The following is a 20,567-nucleotide window of genomic DNA, read 5'->3' as shown; positions in this document are numbered from 1 at the left end:
AAAAAAAAAAAAAAAAAAAAAAGGTATATGTGGCAATAAGCATATGAAAAGATGCTCAACAACATATATCATTAAAACGATGAGGTACCACTGCATACCTATTAGAATAGCTAAAACCCAAAACACTGATATCAAATGATGAAGAGGATGTGGAGAAACAGGAACTCTCATTCATTGCTGGTGGGAATACAGAATGGTATAGCCACTTTGGCAGACAGTCTGGCAGTTTTATAAAACTACAGTCTCATCATACAATCTGGCAATCACACTTCTTGATACTTATTTGTGTTAAACTTATGTTCACACAAAAACCTGCACACAAATGTTTATAGCAGATTTATTCATAATTGCCAAAACTTGGAAGTAACCAAGATATTCTTCAATGGGTAAATGAAAAACAAACTGTGGCACATGTATACAATGGGATATTATTCAGCAATAAAAACAACATGGCTATCAAGCCATGAGAAGACATGGAAGAGCCTTGACTGGATATTGCTAAATAGAAGAAGCCAGTTTGAAAAGGCTACATACTATATGGTTCCGTTCATATGACATTCAGAAAAAAGGCAAAGCTATAGAGACAGTAAAAAGATTAATGGTTTCCATGGGTTTGCTGGGAGGGAGGCATGGAGCATGGGGCATATTTAGGGCAGTGAAACTTTTCTACATGATTCCATAATAGATCCATGTTATATATTTGTCGAGACCCATATAACTGTACAACTGAAAGAATGAACCCTAATGTAAACTATGGCCTTCAGTTAATAATGTGTCAATACTGGTTCATCAATTATAACAAATGTGCCACACCAGTGAAATATGTTAATAACAGGAGAAAGCTGAAAGATGTGTTGGGGAGAAAAAGGTATATGGGAATGCTCTGTACTTTTAAGTTTTTATTCTTAAATTGACAAAGTTGCATGCAATATACCATGTACGACATGACTTGAAATATACACTGTGGAAGAACTAAATCAAGCTAATTTAACGTGTATTACCAGCCAGGCGTGGTGGCTCACGCCTGTAATCCCAGCACTTTGGGAGGCTAAGGCGGGTGGATTACAAGGTCAGGAGTTCGAGACCAGCCTGGCCCACATGGTGAAACCCCATCTCTACTAAAAAATACAAAAAAATTAGCCAGGCATGGTGGCGCACACCTGTAATCCCAGCTGCTTGGGAGGCTGAGGCAGGAGAATCTCTTGAACCCAGGAGGTGGAGGTTGCAGTGAGCCGAGATGATGCCATTGCACTCCAGTCTGGGTGACACAGTGAGACTCCGTCTCAAAAAAATAAAAAATAAAAAATAAATTAAAAAAAAACATGTATTACCTCACATAATACTTTTGTGGTGAGAATACAAAGTTAGCATTTTCAAGAATACAATGTATTGCTATTAACTATAGTCAGCATGTTATGGAATAGCTCTCCTAAAATTACTGCTATCTAACTGAAATTTTTTATTCTTTGTTCAACACTTCCCCACCCCAGCACCTGGTAACCACTATTTTATTCTCTGTTTCTGTAAGTTCAACTCCTTTTTTAGATTCCATGTGTAAGTGAGATCATGCAGTATTTGGCTTTCTTACTTGGCTTATTTCACTTAGCATAATGTTCTCCATCCTCCAGATTCATCTGCATTGTAAAAAATGATGAGATTTCTTTTTTTAATGGCTGAATAGTATTCCATTGTGTATGTGTACCACATTTTCTTTTTTTTTATATTATACTTTAAGTACTGGGGTACATGTGCACAACGTGGAGGCTTGTTACATAGGTATACATATGCCATGGTGATTTGCTGCACCCATCAACCCGTCATCTACATTAGGTATTTCTTCTAATGTTATCCCTCTCCTAGCCCCCCAACCCCCAACAGTCCCTGGCATGTGATGTTCCCCTCCCTGTGTCCATGTGTTCTCATTGTTCAACTCCCATTTACGAGTGAGAACATGCGGTGTTTGGTATTCTGTTCTTGTGTTAGTTTGCTGAGAATGATGGTTTCCAGCTTCATCCATGTCCCTGCAAAGGACATGAACTCATCCTTTTTTGTGGCTGCATAGTATTCCATGGTATATATATGCCACATTTTCTTTATCCAGTCTATCATTGATGGGCATTTGGTTTGGTTCCAAGTCTTTGCTATTGCGAACAGTGCAGAAATAAACATACGTGTGCATGTGTCTTTATAACAGAATGATTTATAATCCTTTGGGTATATACCCAGTAATGGGATGGCTGGATCAAATGGTATTTCTAGTTCTAGATCCTTGAGAAATTGCCACACTGTCTTCTACAATGTTTGAACTAATTTATACTCCCACCAACAGTGTAAAAGCGTTCCTATTTCTCCACATCTCTCCAGCATCTGTTGTTGAAAAAAGGTTAGAGCATATCCACATTTTCTTTATCTATTCTTCCGTTGATGGACACTTAGGTTGATTCCATATTTTGGCTATTGTGAATAACACTGCAATAAATATGGGAGTGCAGATATTTCTTGAACATACTGAGTTCATTTCATTTGGATATATATCCAGTAGTGGAATTTTTGGATCATATGGTCATTCTCTTTTTAATATTTTGAGGAACCACCATACTATTTTCCATAATGACTGTAATAATTTACATTACCACTAACAGTGTGCAATGGTTACTTTTTGTCCACATCCTTGTCAACACTTCATCCTTTGTCTTTTAAAAAAAATTGTGAATTGAAAATTGATTGCTGCATATATTTATGGGGTACAATATGGTATAATTTATAAGTATAATGTGAAATGATTAAATCAAGCTAATTAGCATCTCTGTTATCACAAATACCACTTTTTGTGGTGAGAACATTACATTTACTCTCCTAGAAATTTTGAAATGTACAGTACCATGCATAGTGAATATTAACTTTATTAATGATACTTTATTAAATATATTCACTATGCTGTGCAATAGATCTCAAACACCTTATTTCTTTTGCCTGATATTGTGTAGCCTTTGACTATCATCTCTCCAGCATCCCCACCCCTGAGTCTTGGCAACCACCATTCTACTTTGTATCTATGAGTTCAATTGTTTTAGATTCTACATACAAGTGTAATCATATGGTGTTTATCTTTCTGTACCTGGCTTATTTCACTTAGCATAATTTTCTCCAATCTCGTCCACATTGTTGCAAATGACAATTTCCTTATTTTTAAAGACTGAATAGTATTCCATTGTGTACATATACTACATTTTCTTTATCCATTCATCTGTTGATGGACACTTAGGTTGATTCCATAACTTGGCTATTGTAAATAGCCAATGAACATGGGAATACAGACATCTTTCACAAACTGATTTCAAATATTTTGGGTAAATACCTAGAAGTGGGATTGCTGGATCAGACAGTGTATTAGTATGGTCTACACTGCTATAAAGAACTACCTGAGACTGTGCAATTTATTTAAAAAAATGCTTAATTGACTCACAGTTCCACAGGCTGTACAGGAGGCATGGTTGGGGAGGCCTCCAGAAACTCACAATCGTGGCAGAAGGGTGAAGGGGAAGCAAGCACGTTTTCACATGACAGCAAGAGAGAGCTAAGGGAGAAGTGCTACACACTTTTAAACAACCAAATCTCGTGAGGACTCACTATCACAAGAAGAACAAGGGGGAAATCTGCCGCCATGATCCAATCACCTCCCACCAGGTCCCTCCCTCAACACTGGGGATTACAATTCAACATGAGATTTTGGTGGAGACACAGAGCCCAACCATGTCATATGGTACTTCTTCTACTTGTAGTTTTTCGAAGAACCTCCATACAGTTTTCCATAGTGACGATACTAATTTACATTCCCACCAACCATGTACAAGTATTTTCTTTTCTTCACTCCCTTGCCAACACTCTATCTTTTGTCATTTTGATAATAGCCATCTTGACACATGTGATATCTTACTATGGTTTTGATTTGCATTTTGCTGATAATAGTGATATTGAGAATTTTTTCATATACCTTTTGGCCATTTTATGTCTTCTTTGGAGAAATGGCTATTCAGGCTCTTTGCCCACTTTTTAATCAGGTTATTTGTTTTCTTGCTGTTGAATTGTGTTCCTTGTATATTTTGAATATTATCCTCTTATCAGATATATGGATTGGAGCAGGCCTATATCCTGGCAGTGTGGGGGCTGACACAGCTCTGGGCTGGTCTAAAACATGGAACAGGTTTGGGGCCTATATATTCAGGGGCTGGCCTGGAGGATGGGTCTATTGGTGCTGGCCTGATGACTAGGGTTGTGGGTGCTGTCCTGTGCTAGGGACATTAAGGTCAGCTGGGTGCTGGGTGAAGTCTGAGGCCAAGAGTCCTGGGGTTGACTTGGCCCTGGATGTCCTGGAGACTGGGTCTGAGGGGCGCTTGCCTGGCACTGGTGTGGGCCCAAAGCCTGGTGCTGGCTTGGCACTGAGGGTGGTCCAGAGCCTGGAGCCACTGAGGTTGGCCTGGCAGTAGGGAAAACCAGAGATTCAGTCTACCATACTGGCCTGGAGTCTGGAGTTGTAATGTCCAGCCTGGTGCTGGGGCAAGTCTAGAAACTTAGTCCATGGGTATTTGCCTGGGGCCTGGGGCTGTGGGGTCTGCCTGTTGCAGGGTTTTACTGTGGCAGATCTAGTGTTGGCATCCAAAGTTAAGTCTGATGCTCACTTTTCTCTCTTTCACCCAAGCAAAGGATATCTCTTTCCACACTCTGATGCCTGTGGTTGGGAAAGGGGTGACTCAGGTGATGTAAAACTGTCCTTTCTACCATCTTCAATGTGTATTTTCTTATTTGTGTGTTACCTCTAGGTGTTGTGATATCTCACCTGGTTTTCTTAGCAATTGTGAAGGTATTTTTGAGCGTGGGTAGTTGGTTGAATTGATGTTTCTGTTAGGAGCATGATCACTAAAGAGTCCTATTCTGGCATCTTTCTTCACTCCTCCTTCGACTCTCTGTACTTTTGCTCAGTTTTTCTCTAAACCTAAAGCTGCTCTAAAAATAAGTCTATTAAACAAATAAACAAAAAAGGCTCTTTGCATGGGACAAGCTCTGAGGCATGTCAAATAAAGATGAATCATATGAGTGGTGTTTCCAAGGAATTGTTAAATAGTGATGGGTCAAATACTGACAATTTTCTGGGAATGGGACTTGTTCTGAGACCTCCAAGCTAGTCTGTCCCCTCCAGTGGCTGCTAGCCTACTGATTTTCACAACTACTGGAGTTGTCAGGCTATTGGTTCTCAAGGCTACTGTAGAGCTAAGGACAGGGGGATTGGAATAGAACAAGTTAAAATGCCATAAAGCTGACTGTTCTTATAGAGGTTTGGCCATTTTTCTTGAACAAATGCTCATTGTATTGTTGCAAGCCTTTGATTAATTCTAGTGTTCATAAAATGTTGGTTTTGATAATTTTTGCCAGGTCTCTCATTGTTTTTGTTGAGGAGCAGATTTTTGGTGTTTCTTGCTCCACCATTCCTGAAGCATTCTTCTATTAGCCCCACTGCAACTTGCCCTGAAGATTCATATCTCCATGTCTTCTGTATTCATTCATTTAATAGACATAACTGGATTTCCCCAGATAATAGGCTATTTTTTATCCTATAAAGTTTTAAACAGCCTTAGAAACTAGAGTGTTTATCTACTTATATGCATATAGGCATATATACAGTCCCACTTTCCACACAGAGATTGAATACTATCTATCACATGTGCAATTTCATTTGAAAATAGAGTTCATTGCTAGTGTTAATGTGAAGGGAGTAGATGGTCTCCCTACAGTGGACTTTTCCCAATACAATGGTTTTTTAAAAATCTCTTTCTCATCTTTGTGGATTCAAGTGGTTTTCTCTCAGCAAACAGAAAACTAACCTTGAACCTACTGCTTTTACCTGGCCTGGAAGGGTCAATGGAAAAATATCAGAAAGCAAGATGGGAGGGAGTTGGGGTCAGAGAGGCAGGGGCAAACAGATTTCCAGACACCAGCAATGAATTAAATACTTGAATAATATCTGTTAGATGGAAGAATCAATCTCAAGAGCAGGTGTGGGAATGGGCTACCAAGTACAAAGAGACTCAGTAAGTACTTTTCATTGAGATGACAAAAGGTCAGCTGATATCTGCCAAGATTATTTTCCAGCACTACGTACACACTGTACCTTACTGGAGTCATGCCATGTTTTGCTGCTGCTTCTGGAGCCTCAGCTGTTAAGTCTGATAGAACTTCACAATGCTAAGGCTTGGGAGGTAGGTGAGATGGGAGATAAGCATCAGATTGAGCCTGCTTTCTCCTTTATCCCTTTTTTATTCAGATATTGACCAACCCAACTGAAGATACTATTGTCTTTGAATCTGTGGCAAAACCATTAGATGGCATGGGACTGCCAAGCATCTCTAGATGTCTAGGATGACCTGTTATAGAGAATCTTTTATGGAAAAATTTGTTGAGTTTTCCACATTTGGATCATAGAGTGTGTAACCAAATATTGCAGGTGAGAACTTTGTCTTGGCCTCTGTCTCTCTTGCTATTGACAGCTTAAGTACCTTACTCTAGGATTCCCAGGGTTCATATGACTTTCTGCTTTTTGTTTTTAGGAATGGATATTGTGTAGTCAAAAACTTCGGGGCTGAGACCATGGGGAAAGTAGACAGAACCATGAAGGGTGATAAACCACTTGTGTTGAGCAATTCATTTGTTGTCTCTTGTTTCTGTACAAGTAGGCCTAAGTAAGTATTGGCATAATTGATTTTTTTGGTTATAGCATATTTTATTGTATATTACTAAAAGGATATACACTTTATATCAAGCTGGGTATGGCTGAAAGTAATACGTGAGACATAACCATCAGGAGAGACAAAACCATCAGTGCTGTTACTAAGTGTTCATTGTTCCCTAGGTCTGTCCTGTATACTTCTTAGTAGCAGTAGGACTTGTCAAGACAGCATTACAATAAATGGGGAATTATTTTACTTAGAAGATGGCTCTCCCAGCCTGGGTCATGTATCAGCCTTGGGGGGAATATGATCCCATATCTACAAAATAATTTTTAAATGTTATCTGGGTGTGGTATTGCATGCCTGTAGTCGCAGATATTCAGGAAGCTGAGGTGAGGAGATTGCTTGAGCCCAGAAGTTTGAGGCCGAAGTGAGCTATGATCACACCACTACAATCCAGTGTGAGTAATAGAGCAAGACCCTGTCATAAAAAAGAAGAAGGAAGAAGAAAGAAGAAATGAAGGAGGAGGAGGCTCTGATTTTGAGAAGAGTTCAGTGTAACAAGGTAGAAGAAATGGTTTTTTTTTTGTTACTTCATCTCATCCTTCCACTTGATAGACACACATGCATTGTGTCTGTCAACAGCTGGGCAGTGCTGAGAAGAAGGACTGTGCTTCTTATGGACATTCTCTAGACCTGTACATTTAACATCAGTTCACAAATTTTCCTATCCCACAGGAATGCAGAACCCTTGCATCATATGCCGCATCTCCCTGCCTTTCTCCATTCACCACAGGTCTTACATTCTCCAATAACATAAGGATTTTTTTTTCTCTTTCTAGAGTATACACACACTGCGGTCTTCTCATCTTTTATATCGCCTCATAAACTAGGAGTGAGCGAGTTACTAGGAAGGATCCCTGTGTATGAATTTCTTACTTCTTACCATTTTCTTTTATCCTGGTGGTCCAAAACCAAAAATTATACCTTCTCTTATCATCCTCATAAGAATGATAATAGGCAGTATGTATCAAATACTTATTAATCAGGTAATATTTTAAATAATTTACAAGTATTATATTGTTTATTCCCTGCAGCCACTTTATAAAGTGGCTCTTATTACTACCTCTGTTTTGCAGATGTAAAACTGAAGCCCAGAGGTCACATAGATGGCACAAGTTCATCTAGCTGATAAGGGCTGGAACCAGAATTTGAGTTCCAGTGGTCTGACTTCAGAGTCCCTGCTCTTAGCCACGATACTATTATGCCTCCCATAGCTGGACACAGAGTTGTTTTACAATTGTTATCTGTTGTAAAATTGTTCCCTAAAGTGTACACTGTCTCTGACTCTATGGAATGACTACATGCAATGATGAGACATAATCTGTATTAGTTGTCTATTGCTACCTAATGAATTACCCCAAGACCTAGTGGCTTAAAACAATGTTTATTATCTTAGTTTCTACAGATCAAGAATCTGGGCACAGCTGAGCAAGGTGCCTCTGGCTTTGGGTCCCTAACAAGGGTGCATTAAAAAATAAATTAGTTTCAAAATAATAAAAGTAATGCATATGCCTAGTTAAATATCCCAATAGTACTAAAAATATGAAATCCTACTGTCCAGAGGCAGTCTCTGTTACCAATTTATTGTGTATCCTTCCAGAACTCTTGTATAAACTTACAGATATGTAGGTGAACTGTTTTTTAACTCTGTAATTAGTAGTTTATTAGTATCATCTAGGGCTCAGATGTTCATTATCCCTACTGAAATTACACAAACAAATGTAAATGAGAAGAATCCAAGTTGAAATTAATAACAAAATAGCACTCCATCACAAAAGCATGTAAAACTACAAGAATGCTATTTTAACATACTGGCACTTTAAGAAAATGATAATATCAAAATAAACAAAATTTCCAAATTGTTCCCTAAACTGCTAAACAGATAAATATGACTAATGAATGAGTTTGGGTTTTGTAAAGAAAAATTATTTAAATAAATCACATAATTCATACTGAGTTGCAAAGGTTGTATCTTCTTTCCTCCTATTTGATTTATAAAGCGGCAAGCCGTAATATAGGAAAATGTAACCTATTTTAAACATGGCATCTTCATTTTAAAAGCTGATCCAATTAATTAAAAATACTTTTAATGGAGAGTTTTGAGTTTCCTGAGCAGTTCATATTTAGATAAATGGGAAAAGACATCTACAGTCAGCATTTTCATAGTCTTTACAAATATCAAGTAAAAATGTAATAGGGCAGTCTTATATTTTAAGCTCATGCCTTTTGGGGATACGGTCTCAAGTCTTCTTTAATGTCAGAACTGCAAAATATAATTGCTGTTATATGGTAATGGGAATTAAAGAACATAGAGTCCTCATGTAAAGATTAGAATGCACTTTTCTATTTAGTGCTTCAAAGGATGGACTTTCAAAATGTTTGATCTTAATAATCCCATGCTATAAGTAGACTGATTCCTCTTCAGTTTGTAAATATAAGTGGGCTATGTGAAATTTATCAACTGATTAAGGTTTTTGAGCTTCAGTTATAGATGAAAACTATCTCAATTTAACTTTATTTACCCCCATCATGATATGCAGGGTGTGTAGACAAAAGCATTTTATCAGCTATCTATATGACAGGATCAACACTGTAATAATTCATGTGATCCAAAATGGGCAAAAGCAAAAGACTAGTTTCCCTTCAAGAAGAAAAAGTTCAGACCTATGAAAAGGACTACAATACTAATTTTTAAAATTGTATTAGAAGCATTCATAATGTCAACAAAATTGCTACAGGTTTTTTTTTGCAATTAAAGTGGTATTCAGTTAACAGGACAACTATTTCATATAAGCTGTACCAGAGACAACTGAAATGAAAAAACTACCATCCCCATATATAACTAATTTGTGCTGTGCACCAACAAGAACCTGCTTTAAATTCCCATGCCAATTTACAACTCCCATATCATACCAGGCAGTCTGTGGCCATCTAAAGACACGTTCAGTAGTGGGATAACTATACACACACACACACACACAGACGGACACTGTAAGGTTTAAAAACAAATCATGTACAGCTTATATTTTAATTTTTTCCTTTAACAGGAGTGAGTTGTGGACAGGGGACTTACATGTTTTATAGACAATAAGAAAACTGCTAGAACCAACTTATTCATTATTACATTTTTAATTTTCATATTCCTCTTTTTTATCCTCTTCCTTCTTTTTCTTGCTTTTTTCAGCCTTGATGACTGCCTTTTTTGCAGCATCAGGCTTTCCTTTACCTCCAAATGCAGCAATATCCTTTTCGTATTTTTCCTTCAGCTTCACAGCCTTCTTTTCATAAGGGTGCTTGTCATCTTCAGCAGTGTAATTCCACATCTCTCCCAGTTTTTTTGCAACATCACTAACTGATAGGCCAGGATGTTCTTTGATTTTGGGGCAATCCTCAGAAGAGAACATGAAAAAGGCCAAAGGAGGCCTCTTGGGTGCATTGGGATCTTTGAACTTCATTTTGATCTCTGCTTTTGGAGGGATATAGATTTTCATTTCTCTTTCATAATGGGCCATGTCCATTGAGTCTTCACCCTTGCTAAGTCTTCAAATTTTCATTTCTTTTGAGCAGACATGGTCTTCCACCTCTCTAAGCACTTCTTAGGAAACTCTGAGAAGTTGACTGAAGCATCTAGGTGCTGCTTCTTGTGCTCCTCCCAGGAAGTTTACACAAAGATTGCACATGATGTGATGACATTTTGCCTTTCAGCTTCTTAGGATCTCCTTTGCCTACATTATTTTTCCTCAGCAAGGCAGAATCACTCAGTGCCTGTTTGACTCTCACCTGCCCTGGAGCAGTCTCTATGGAGCTCAATGTACTGCAGTGGCTGTGAGAGTGGGAGCCAGATGCAGCCTCCTCGCTCTCTCCACTCTGTAACCTGAACTTTTTCTTAAAACCAATGGAATCGCTCATGTTGCTTTGCACAGTCTCTTCTTAACTTGTTCATTAACAACATGTTCAATACATATAGGCCCACCTTATTCCGTAGCTGTTCCATTGATTGCTTTTTCCTGAGGCCTAAACAAAGAAGATAGCTGGAGTTGGAACTCACTTTCCTCATTTATACAATGAGAAAAATAACAAACCTTAAGTTTGTTAATAACACTGTTATGAAGATTAAACCAATGCATGTAAGGTATTTAGAATGGTGTCTCACATATAGTAAGCATGAAATAAGTATTGACATTTCTTGTTAGTTTTCTTAACCTTACAATCCAAGGAATGAGACTAACTCACATTTAAAAATAATGAGTCAAATCCAGATATTATAATAGTGATAATAGCAGCAGCTAACACTTATATGGCACAGTATATGCCATGAGTTGTTATAAAATCTTTGTGTGTGCAAACATACCTCATTTTATAGCCCTTTACTTTATTGCATGTCACAGATACTGTGTTTTCTATATATTGAACGTTTGTGGGAACTCTGTATCAAGCAAATATATTGGTGTCATTTTTCCAGTAGCATGTGCTTACTTCATGTCTCTGTCACAATTTGGTGATTCTTGGAATATTTCGAAGTTTTTCATTATTATGTCAGTTATGATGATCCTTGATGTGACTATTGTAATTGATTCGGAGCACCATAAACCGTACCCATATAAGACAGTGAACTTAATAAATGTTGTATGTATTCTGAGTGCTCCAACTGATCATTTCCCCATCTATCTTCCTCTTCTCAGGACTCCCTACTTCCTGAGACATAATGATATTAAAATTAAGCCAATGAATAGCCCTACAGTGGCCCCCAAGTGTTCAAGTGGAAGAAAGAGAATCACATGTTTCTTACTTTAAATCAAAAGCTAGACATGATTAAGCTTAGTGAAGGAGGCATATCAAAAGCCAAGATAGGCCAAAAACTAGGTCTCTGGCATCAAAGAATTAGTCAAGTAATGAATGCAAAGGAAAAGTTATTGAAGAACATTAAAAGTACTACTCCAGTGAACATATGAATGATAAAAAAGCAAAATAGCTTTATTGCTGATATGAAGAAAGTTTGAGTGTCTGGATCGAAGATCAAACAAGCCACAACATTCTCTTAAGCCAAAGCCTAACCAAAAAGCCTTATACTGGAAGATGTCATCTAGGTTTTTCATAGCTGGAGAGGAATCAATGCCTGGCTTCAAAGCTTCAAAGGACAGGCTGACTCTTTCATTAGGGGCTAATGCAGCTGGTGACTTCAAGCTGAAGCCAGTGCTTATTTTCCATTCCAAAAATCCTAGGGCCCTTGAGAATTATGCAAAATCTACTTTGCCTGTGCTCTATAAGTGGAACAACAAAGCCTGGATGATAGCACATCTGTTTATAGCATAGTTTACTGAATATTTTAAGCCTACTGTTAAGAACTTCTGCTCAGAAAAAAAGATTCCTTTCAAAATATTAGTGCTCATTGACAATGCACCTGGTCATGCAAGGGCTCTATGGAGATGTACAAGGGGATTCATGTTATTGTCATGCCTGCTAACACAATATGATTCTGCGGCCCATAGATCAGCAGTAATTTTGACTTTCAGTCTTATTATTTAAGAAACACATATAGCTACCATAGATAGTGATTCCTCTGATGGGTCTGAGCAAAGTAAATTGAAAACCTTCTGGAAAGAATTCACCATTTTAGATGCCATTAAGAACATTCATGGTTCATTGGAGGAGGTCAAAATATTAACATTAACAGGAGTTTGGAAGAAGTTGATTTCAACCCTTGTGGATGACTTTGAGCAGTTTAAGACTTCTGTGGAGAAAGTAACTGAAGATGTAGCAAAACAGCAAGAGATTAGAATTAAAAATGGAGCCTGAAGATGTCATTGAATTGCCACAATCTCATGATCAAACTTGAATGGATAAGGAGTCGCTTTTTATGGAGAAGCAAATAAAGTGGTTTCTTGAGAAGTGGAATCTACTCCTGGTGAAGATCCAGTGAACATTATTAAAATAACAGAAAATGATTTAGAATATTATATAAACCTAGTTGATATAGCAATAGGAGGATTTCAGAGGATTCACTCCAAATTTTGGAAAGAATGTGGGTAAAATGCTATCAAACACCATCTCATGCTACAGAGAAATCTTCTGTGAAAGAAATAGTCGATGTGGCAAACTTCTTTATTGTTTATTGTAAGAAATTGCCACAGGCACCCCAGCCTTCAGCAACCGCCACCCTGATCAGTCAGCAGCCATCAACATTGAGGCAAGACCCTTCATCTCCGCAATGATTACAACTTACTCAAGGCTCAGACAACTGTAAACATTTTTTTAAGCAATAAAGTATTTCTTAATTAAGGTATGTACATTGTTTGTTAGACATAATGCTACTGTATACTTAACTGACTACAGTATTAGTGTAAACATACCTTTTATATGGGCAGGGAGGCCAAAAAGTTTGTGTGACTTGCTTTACTGAAATATTCACTTTATTGTGGTGGTCTGGAACCAAACCTGTAATATCTCCAAGGTAGGCCTGTATTAAGACTTTAAATCCTCATAACCACCCTATGTGGTAAATTCGATCTTTCTCACTTTACAGATGAGAAAACTGAGATACAGAGTGACCAGCTGTGATCACCATGCCAAGTTGGAAGAGTTGGTACTTTATTGGGCTTTCATCAAGATTCCTTCTATGTGAGCTGTTGCTGACCATGCTCTTTACATCTCTGTCTGGTAGAACATCCTCTTCCAATCCAAAGGGATTATAGTATCACTTTTGGGAGGGCTGCAAGTCCCAAATGGGTACCAGAAAAGCTGAGAAATAAGTACAGGCTATAAGGTTATTGTTCAGATTCCTGTATTCCTATGTTACTAGGATGCCTGGGTCCTTGAGTGATATCACCAAGAAATAAAGGGCAGTCTTCCATGACTTGTTGGTTCTGAGGGAGAAAATAAGACCAAGGTAGAATTGAATTTTGTACCCTGAGTAGTACCACCTCTAAATATATTAAACCCAGAGAACAAAATGGTCCTGTGGGGTCAATGATGAATTTGTCTTTGTTCATATGAAGTTTCAGGTACTGGTAGATGTCTAGAAATAAAGGTGTTTCTGGTGGTTAAAATACCAATCTAGGATGTAGAAGATAAGTCAGAACTGGAAATATCTGATAAATGAAGCTGTGGAGGTATATGAAACCACAGTTAAAGAGAGTTATAAGAAGGCAGCTAAATGTGGAGCATCAGAGGGGGGTCTACATTTAAGAAGGGAGTGGGTAACATGTTGAATGCTACTGACAGGTTGTGGAGAAGAGCAGTGAGGACTGAAGAAAAATGATTATGTTTTATTAAGAAGTTTAAAATGTCCCTACAAAGGACACAAACTCATCCTTTTTTATGGCTGCATAGTATTCCATGGTGTATATGTGCCACATTTTCTTAATCCAGTCTGTCACTGATGGACATTTGGGTTGATTCCAAGTCTTTGCTATTGTGAATAGTGCCGCAATAAACATACGTGTGCATGTATCTTTATAGCAGCATGATTTATAATCCTTTGGGTATATACCCAGTAATGGGATGGCTGGGTCATATGGTACATCTAGTTCTAGATCCTTGAGGAATCGCCATACTGTTTTCCATAATGGTTGAACTAGTTTACAATCCCACCAACAGTGTAAAAGTGTTCCTATTTCTCCACATCCTCTCCAGCACCTGTTGTTTCCTGACTTTTTAATGATCGCCAATGCAGCTGGAAACCATCATTCTTAGCAAACTATCACAAGAACAGAAAACAAAACACCGCATGTTCTCACTCATAGGTGGGAACTGAACAATGAGATCACTTGGACTCGGGAAGGGGAACATCACACACCGGGGCCTATCATGGGGAGGGGGGAGGGGGGAGGGATTGCATTGGGAGTTATACCTGATGTAAATGACGAGTTGATGGGTGCTGATGAGTTGATGGGTGCAGCACACCAACATGGCACAAGTATACATATGTAACAAACCTGCACGTTATGCAAATGTACCCTAGAACTTAAAGTATAATAATAATAAAAAATAAAAAAATAAAAAAATTTAAAAAAGGAAAAAAATAAAAAAAATAAAAAATTAAAAAATTAAAAAAAAAGAAGTTTAAAATGGTGGGAATAAAACGTAGATTATGAGACATTGAAGAGTGAGGAAGATGTGGAAGTAGATGCATTAGTATGGATAATTCTTTCCTGATACTCTAATTATCTTCATAGTATTTGCCCATACCTGACAAGTTATACTTCTATTTGTTTGTTGTTTGAATCCCACTAGCAACTAAGGCAGGGAGTTTTGTCTGTTTCGTTCATAAATGTATCCAGTATATCTAGAACAGTTCCTGGAAAATAGATAGAGCCCTCAATAGATATCTGGTGAATGAATGTAGTAAGTTTGGTAGATAAGAAATGCAGTAATTAACATGTGTTATAGATAAAACAGAGTCATTTTTGGCCAACATTTTAATATGAACATTTTTCCTTTTTGGAGACAGGGTCTCACTCTGTCATCCAGGCTGAAGTGCAGTGGCGTGATCATGGCCTCGATTTCTTGGTCTCAAGCAATCCTCCTGCCTCAGCCTCCCAAGTATCTGGGACTACACACATGTGTCACCATGCTTGGTTATTTTTTTTTTTTAATTTTTGGAAGAGATGGGGTCTTGCTATGTTGCCCAGACTGGTCTTGAACTCCTGGCCTCAAATGATCCTCCTATCTTGACTAATATGAACCGTCTTAAACATACAGAAAAGTTGAAAGAATGATAAATTGAATATCCATAAGCTCACTACCTAGATTCTACCAACAATGTTTAGCAATATTTGCTTTATTAGATATCCATCTCTCTATTCATCCTTCTGTCCATTCAACAGTCGAACTTACTTTGATTCGTTTCAAAGAAAGTTGCACATCAGAATACTTTAACTCTGGATATTCTGATATGCATGTAGTTAACTAGAGATCAATATTTATATGTGCTTTATTCTTTCTTGAGGTAAAATTTATGTCAAGTGAGATGCACAACTCACAACTCTACTATTGGCAAATTTTAACAAATACATACACCTCTGTAACTCAAGGCCCTATTAACATATATAATATACCATGATTTAGAAAGTGTTTTTTTTTGGTTCTTATTTTATAAAGGTTCACATATCTTAAAATTCATCAACACTGAAATGCATAATTTAGTGTTTTTTAGTGTATTCACAGAGTTGTGCAACCATCACCACTATTTCCAGAACATTTTTGTTACCCCAAAAGGAAACTCATACCAATCGGTAGTCAATCCCCATTTCCCCTTCCCCTCAGCCCCTGGCAAATACTATTATGTTTTTAGTCTCTATGGATTTGCCTGTTCTGGTTATTTCATATATATGGAATCACATAAACTGTGTTGCCTTTTGTTTCTAGTTTCTTTTACTTAGCATAATATTTTTAAGATTCATTTACGTTTAAGCTTGTATCAGTACTTTATTCCTTTTGGTTACTGAACAAGATTCCATTGTATAGATATGCCACATTTTTTAATCCATTCATTGGTTGATGGACTTTTTTTTCTACTTTTTGTCTATTGCAAATCAATCTGCTATAAAAATTCATGTATTAGTATTTGTGTTAAAATATGCATTTATTTCTCCTGAGTATATACTATATACCTAATAACAGAACTGCTAGGCCATATGGTAACTCTATTCTTAAATTATGAGGAACTATAAAAACGTATTCCAAAGCAGCTGCATCATTATACATTCCCAATAGAAATGCATGAAGATCCTTATTTCTCCATATCCTCACCAATTTTCTTGTTGTCTGTCTTTTTATTTTAGCTGTACTGGTGGAGGTGAAGTAGTATTTTATTGTGATTTTTGGTTCACATTTCCCAAATGAATAATGAAGCTGAGTTTCTTTCCCTGTGCTTATTGGTCATCTGTATAACTTCTTTTGAGGAAAATCTATACAGATCCTTTGTCCATTTTTAATTGGGTTATTTATCTTTTATTATTGAGTTGTAAGAACTCTTTACATAAATTATATACTAGATCATTATCAAATATTATTTATAAATATTTTCTCTCATTCCGTGGGTTTTTGTCTTGTGTATCTTTATGGCATGCAAATTTTTAATGTAATGAAGTCTATCCAACCTACTTTTTCTTTTGTTGCTTGTATTTTTATGTCATATCTAAAAATCTATTACCTTATCTAAGGTTACAAAGGTTTACCACTATGTTTTTTCTAAGTTGTATAGTTTTAGGTTCAATATCTAGGTTTATGATCCACTTTCAGTTAATTTTTACACAGAGTGTAAGGTAGGGGTCCAAATTCACTCTTCCCATATGGATATCTAGTTGTCCCAGCACTATTTTTTGAAAACACAAATTTTTTTTTTTTTTTTTTTTGAGACGGAGTCTGGCTCTGTTGCCCAGGCTGGAGTGTAGTGGCACGATCTCTGTTCACTGCAAGCTCCGCCTCCCAGGTTTATGCCATTCTCCTGCCTCAGCCTCCCCAGTCGCTGGGACTACAGGCGCCCACCACCATGCCCAGCTAATTTTGTATTTTTAGTAGAGACGGGGTTTCACCGTGTTAGTCAGGATGGTCTCGATCTCCTGACCTTGTGATCCACCCACCTCAGCCTCCCAAAGTGCTGGGATTACAGGCATGAGCCACTGTGCCTGGCCAAAAAGACAGATCTTTCACACATTGAATGGTCAGGTCACCCTCATTGAAAATCAGTTGACTATAAGAGTTTATTTCTGGACTTTCAATTGTATTACATTATCTATATGTCTATCCATATTCCATTAGCATACAATTTTGAATATTGTAGCTTTGTAGTAAGTTTTAAAATTGGGAAGTGTTGTCTTCCAATTTTGTTCTTCTTTTTCATGATTTTTAAAAATACTTAGATTCCCCTGCATTTCCATAAGAGTTTTCAAAACAGTTTGACAGTTTCTACAAAAAAAAAAAAAAAAAAGCCAGCTGCTATTTTGATAGGGATTGTGTTAAATCTATAGATCAATTTGAGAAGTGGCACCATCTTAACAATATTAAGTGTTCCAATCCATGAAAATGGAGTATCTTTTGATTTATTTAGATCTATATTTCAAAGTTTTTTTTATAGTTTTCAGTGTAGAAGTCATGTGCTTTCTTTTGTTAAATTTATTCCCAAATATTTTATTGTTTTCGATGGTATTGAAATGGATTCTTAAAAATTATCTTCAGATTGTTCGTTGCTAGTAATAGAAAAACAATTAATTTTTTTCACTTTTAAAAAAATTTATTATTTATTTATTTTTGGACAGAGTCTTGTTCTGTTGCTCAGGCTGGAGTACAGTGGCACCATCTTGGCTCAGTGAAGCCTCCGCCTCCTGGATTCAAACAATTCTCCTGCCTCAGCCTCTCAAGTAGCTGGTACTACAGGAACATGCCACCATGTCTGGCTCATTTTTTGGTACTTTTTAGTAGAGATGGGGTTTTGCTATGTTGACCAGGCTAGTCTTGAACTCCTGACCTCAGGTGATCTGCTCGCCTCGGCCTCCCAAACTGCTGGGATTACAGGCATGAGCCACTGTGCTCAACCCTCTTTGGTTTTGCATCCTACAACTTTGTTAAACTCAATTATTAGCTCCAAATATTTTGTGGATTTCTTAGGATTGTCTATATACAAGTTCATCTCATCTGTGAATATAGTTTTATTTCTTCATTTACAATCTGTATGTCTTTTATTTCTCTTTTCTTGATTACCCTGGCTAGAACCTCCAGTACAATATTAAATAGAATTGCTGGAGGCAGACATTCTTGTCTGTTCCTGATCTTAAGGGGAAAGTATCAAGTCTTTCACAACTAAGTATTATGTTAGAAATACTTTTTTCATAATGTCCTTTTTAGAGTGAGGGTATTTCCTTCTATTCCTAGTTTGATGAGTTTTTAAAAAATCATAAAAATGGAGCCAGGCGCGGTGGCTCACGCCTGTAAACTTTGGGAGGCTGAGGCAGGCAGATTACCTGAGGTCAAGAGTTCGAGACCAGCCTGGCCAACATGGTGAAACCCCGTCTCTACTGAAAATACAAAAATTAGCTGGGCACTGTGGCGGGTGCCTGTAATCCCAACTACCTGGAAGGCTGAGGCAGGAGAACTGTTTGAACTCAGGAGGCAGTGGTTGCAGTGAGCTGAGATTGCACCACTGCTCTCCAACCTGGGTGACAGAGTGAGACTCCGTCTCAAAAAAAAAAAAAAAAAAAAAAGCAAATCATAAAAATGGTGATAAATTTTGTTGAAAGCGTTTGCTGTGTCTATTGAGATGTTCATGTGATTTGTCATTTGTTTTATTACTGGGGTATATTATATTGAGAGTTGATTTGCTGGATTCCTTAGCTGCTTTTAGTCATCCTAAAGGGCAAAAAAAGAAATGCAACCAGGTAATGGCTTTAGTTTTGTTTTTTTGCCTCCAGGTGGAAGGAAAAACAGCCCAAACATTTCCAAAGGTAAGCTTTGGGTGGGTCAAAAATGTTAAAAACTTACATTGCTCTATCCTTCAAGTGGCAGGACAAGAAGTTTAATCTGTTCCCATGGCTAGAGCAAAGCTTTAGATAAGCCAGAGAGAAAAAAAAAAAGGCGGGGGCCAGGGAGCAAACCAGTGAGATATCGGAACAGCTTCTTCCTCGACTCCCCCAAATACACACATCTTGAATCCTGGTAATGATCTCCAAGCAACCATAATGTTAACAATGTACATGCTGAGTTTACTGCCAGGGGTTTGCAGTGAGAAAAAAAGGAGAGAATTGTAAAAATTCACATTGTATTTTTGTGACTATTGCATTTAAATGTGTCTCAATCAGTTTACATTGCTATGACAAAATACCATTGATTCAGATTTAACAACAAACATTAATGTCTCACAGTTTCAGAGGCTGGGAGGTCCCAGATCAAGGTGCTGGAAGATTCTGTGTCTAGTGTGGTGGGCTCACTTCCTGGTTTGCAGACAGCTACTTTTGTGCTGTATCTTCACATGGCAAGGTGTGAGAGCAAGCTCTGGTCTCTTCCTTTTCTAATTAGGGCACTAATCTCATCATGGGGAGGGGCGGTCCATCCTTATGATCTCATGTAAACCTAAACCCGTCCCAAAGGCCCCAGTTCCAAATACCATCACATTGGGAATTAGGGATTCAAAACCAGACTTTTGATGGGTGGAGAGACACAAATATTCAGTTCATAGAAAGATGTATAATAAAATTCTTATAATTTCATAAATTCTAGAGACATCTCCTCAATATAAGAAAGTGTTGATGGACATAATTTGCTTTCTTTTTGCCCCAGTGAGAATATTATAACTTAAATGCTTTGAGTATTGCAAACAGAATAAATCTCTCTAGCTGATGCTATTTGCTATGATTTTTGTCTATTGGAACCTCTGGGAAAGGGCAAACAACATGAAATAAGAGACAATTTTTAGATGGAGATATACTTTTAGAGTTTTAAAAAGAAATTTTTATGTTGCAAATGGACTGTCAGAGTCTGACACTTAAAGGCTAATGATTTCCCACTGCCTATCTTTGAGTGAGTCAAATAGATGCTAAGGGTTTATGGGATCCTTGCTTGTCCCTTGGACTTGGAACATGGTTATCTGTCTTTGCAACATTTTGACGTTGCTGCTGTTGAAGAAAAACCACTGGCTGTTTTTGGAATTCTTAATTCACAGATCTTAATTACCTGAACCTGACTCTAAGCTGATAGTGCCTTTTATGGACAGTTTCAGCCTGAGCAGGAGCTGTGTGTAACTGAAAGCAGGCATAGGTTCAATTAGCAGAACTCTGATTCTGGGACTCT

At 37.5% G+C, this 20,567-nt stretch overlaps 1 pseudogene; it reads right to left on the bottom strand.

The window, feature by feature from the left end:
• Positions 1-9,913: 9,913 nt before the first annotated feature.
• Positions 9,914-10,694, bottom strand: LOC105547743 (annotated as a pseudogene).
• Between the last annotated feature and the right edge of the window lie 9,873 nt (positions 10,695-20,567).

This window comes from Mandrillus leucophaeus, unplaced genomic scaffold, assembly GCF_000951045.1.
Source record: "Mandrillus leucophaeus isolate KB7577 unplaced genomic scaffold, Mleu.le_1.0 Scaffold395, whole genome shotgun sequence".
NCBI classification, from domain to species: domain Eukaryota; kingdom Metazoa; phylum Chordata; class Mammalia; order Primates; family Cercopithecidae; genus Mandrillus; species Mandrillus leucophaeus.
The sequence above is the reverse complement of the archived record's forward strand: the minus strand, read 5'-3'. Positions and strand labels throughout refer to the sequence as shown.